The sequence below is a fragment of the Dipteris shenzhenensis genome, chromosome 25 (assembly GCF_047967505.1).
Source record: "Dipteris shenzhenensis isolate YYH24624 ecotype China chromosome 25, Dip_SZ_1.0, whole genome shotgun sequence".
NCBI classification, from domain to species: domain Eukaryota; kingdom Viridiplantae; phylum Streptophyta; class Polypodiopsida; order Gleicheniales; family Dipteridaceae; genus Dipteris; species Dipteris shenzhenensis.
In genome coordinates, this window is record NC_141620.1 from 5677160 (window position 1) to 5681301 (window position 4142).

Sequence of the window (4142 nt, forward strand, 5' to 3'; positions counted from 1 at the left end):
TAGATTCCAAGCCCTTAAGAACTTACTAAAAAAAGTTCACACTGAATAGGTGACGTGGATGACTTCTTCTTCGTACAGAATTCCAAGCCAACATGTTCATGGCCTTTTGTGGGTAAAAAATGCACCTATTTTTGGAATATCAACGAACCTTGACATTTAAGTTTTTTTTTATACAAACATCTTAATGGACATTTTGCAATTTCCCTTTGAGAAAAGAGATATCCAAACATGTAAACATTGTAAAACTTGCTTCAAAAAGAAAAACAAATGTAGATTTGTATTTCCCTATCCACCTATGGCAAAAACATGAGTGTTATTGCCGTTGTAAGTTGATTTCAAAGACAATGCCCTCAAAAAGGAAATGAAGCATATTAACTCTTTCCTAATAAAAAATAGCACATTGTCGCTAGAGTATAACTTATTCTCAACTGCATTGCAGTTATTGAAATAAGAATACATTTTAACCCTACAATTCTCTATTTCCCAACCAACAGTATTCCTAAGAAGGCAACCAAAAGATATTTACACAAACGATTTCAATCCAACTTTGTCAAATCTATGGGGTGTAGACACAAATGTCCAATTCACTTCCAATTCACTTAGAATCCCCATGGAGCTGTGGCATATTGCACATCATACATAGAAAAAGTAGACAAAGAAACCATAGAGGCTATGAAAATAGAGCTATCACAAATCATTAGCTCCAATGCTCCACCAAACAAGCATTTTCGACGAGTTGGGAATGCTATTTTGAATACTCAACATATTAGCTCTCAATAAGCAATCTATTTAACTCTATCCTTGCCACTTTCAAGCTCAACAAGACAATTTCAATACATTAATACAAATCCTCCCAAGAAACACACATTGTTGTTGAAGTGTTGAGAGCAACTAGTGTTGAGAGCAACTACAACACCTACACCTAGACCCAAAAAGTACAAACATATGCTTCAATGACATAATCGTAAAGTACTTGAAGTGCGTTGATGATCTCCACAACATCTAGTTGGAAAGCTTTGCAAGTGAATGTACAATTTCACCATCAAAGACCCAAAAAAGGAGAACGCTAAAATAATCCGCTTCAACAACTACAATGAAGTCAATGATCCCAAGAACTCCTATAGGGAGTTGTTATGCATTGTATTCCTTCCATATCATAATCTTGAGCCTACACTTCGCAAAGTACCTCTACATGGCATGACATGTATAATGATAACAAACATATTATAGACCCAAACAAGGAAAAACTTAACAAGCTTATTCCCAAAATTCCTACGAACTCAACAGCTACCTCCTATACATCGTCCTCAAATCAATGATTTTGCATTAAAAAACATAGACACATACGACATTGGAATGGACATGCAAGACCCATCAAAATCCACTCGATTCCACAATGGATCCTTGCTAACATACAAAATGGTACAAAAATGGTACCTAACAATGAGTATCACATTGCATTGAGGAAACTAAACATTGAGCAATGCCTGATTCTAGAGGACATCATGCTCAAAAAAAGATATGAACCTGCAAACCCATTTCACCTTCCCCTTGCCCTTGATTCCACTGCTCCCTCGCTCATTGTTGTCTCCTCCCGCTCTCTCCCTTCGCCTACCTCTTCCTCCCCTACTCCCTCACCCGTCACCCTCTCCTCTCGCTCTCTCCTTCCCACTCTCTTCCTCCCTACCTCTCACCTGTCTTTGCCTCTCCATCGACCTAGCCTCTCACCCTCGCTCAGCCCTCCCACCTCCACCTCCACCTCCACCTCTCCCTTCACTTAACCCCTAGCACCCCCTGTCTCTTTGATTGACCCCCCTCCATCCGTTCTTGCACTTTCCCCTTCTCCCTCTTGGCTCTCAGCCCCCTCTCTGACTATCTCTACTCCATCTTTTAATAAACATGTATCCCCCTCCATCAAGTCACCTTCCTCGACCTCACCTTCATCTCCTCCCTCTCTCACCAACTCTACGTCTCTATCACCTCATCTACCTCTCTATTGAGCACTACCTCCTCGATGGTGAATTGTTTCCAATCTCACTCGCTTGACACAGGACTTCCTAGCTAGACCTCCTTGACACTGGACCACCGAGATAGCTACCATGAATCTTCCTTAATGAATTTCACCTTCTATTGCTCGGCCCCTAAGAAGCTGACATGGAGCAAGAGAGGGGAACGAAGAGAGTGTAGGAAGAAGGAAAGGAAGAAAAATGGAGAGAGAGAGCAGAGGAAGAAAGGGAGAAAGAAAGAGGAAAAATAATGAGGAAGTAAGGGAGACAGCAAGGACAAAGAAAGAGGAAGAGCACAATGTGAGGAGAGGTTTTGATGTTGTGGTAGGAAAGGTCGCAAAACTCAGAGATATATTCACATGGTTATATTTTCACAGATGTGATGGTGATGGCTATCTTTCATTTTTTAATTGGGGTTGGTAACTTAGCTTAATTTTGGAATGACAATTTGAGGGAGGGAGCTAATTAAGGGGAATTTCCATTTTTTCACTATAGGGGGGGACATCCTTTACACACACACACACACACACACACGCACGCACACACAAACACACACACACACACACACACACACACACACACACACACACACACACACACACACACACACACATATATATATATAGAGAGAGAGACATCTACAAGAGGCATCACGGGCCTATGAGACAAAGTACAAAAGCAAAAGGTAACTCATATAAGCCACTGTGGGCTAAAGCAAAGGGCTCACTAAGGCCCTTGCTGAGTGCTAAAGTGCTAACATAGTATCAAGAAAACAAAGACAAGCATAAATTACTCAAGGATAATGCTCCGAGTACATGCCTAGGCTCTATGTATCCAGGTGTCATAGTGGCTCTCTCATGAGATGTGAAGAGCTCACATATTTGTGTCATAGTGGCTCTCTCATGAGATGTGAAGAGCTCACATATTTGTGTCTGTCGAACTGTCATGCAAGATGGCAGAGGACGTGGTTGTCTTGATCTCTATATTCGATGGGCTACGTTAAGAGTGACACCTCATTTTTGATGATATCCTTTGAGAAGTTCTAAGATAGACCAGACCTCAATCATTTGTGCGTTTTAGCCACTCGCCATGTCGCATGCAGTTTGTGTGCCTCTTGTCTGGCATGGCTCTCACTATTGACCCATGATGTCCTCATCTCATATAGCTTCTCCTCCTCAACATCCCCTTGGGCTTCTTGAGATGCAAAGAAATTGTGACATGCACCTGTGCTTGGTTGATGTGAGTACCCTTTGGCATCATCTCATGATGCTTTCTGGTCTATTGCATTAGTGCATCTCAATCCTCAGCTGATGTGACGAAACTCATAACTATCCGATGGAAATCCTCACTGCGCTCGAGATACTGAGGTTTTATGGCTAGACCATACTCCAAGACCCTCAAAAAATGATCTTGATAAAATTGGATCTTGGTGGGGAACTCGTGGTCTCCCCCCAAGCCTGGGACATATGGAGTAGGAGAAGGTCCAACTGTATAATACAATTGATCTCATCTCATGGAATCAGCTCAGGCATCCATGCTATACTGAGAAGGGGGAAGTATGTCCATTCGAATGTCGTGGCTATCAAACCAAGTGGACACCCATGCATATCATGATGTATCATTCTTGCTTCTGCCAATCATCTGGATGACTCAAGTGCTAGCCTCAAGAGTCTCCACTGGGGTAGGGCCCAAACTCTGTGAAGGAATGTCACTATCTAAAAAATGACATCCACTTGGAGGGGTTATGGAGAACCTTGTCCTTCTGTGAATCGTGCTCTAGCTTCATGAGTCATTGTGAAGACTAGTCCTATGAATAATACATCCAAATATGTGTAAGACTGCACAACCTCCAGTGAATCACCTTAATATGTGAAACTGTGTCGATGGAGCACTACTCGTGAGGTGTTTAATATCATAACCTTGGTCTTCCCAAGGTTAACTACTGTCAAGTCTCTCTCTCTCTCTCTTTCTATGAAACACCTCTAGAGCCTCTAGATGTTTCTGCAATCACTCTACTGAGGACTATGTCATCTGCATACAATTGTATATGCACCATCAAATTAGCTAAAAGTGAACCCTCTCCTCCAAGGCGGTCTATAAATGATGTAATCTCATTAATATAGAGTCCAAAAAGAG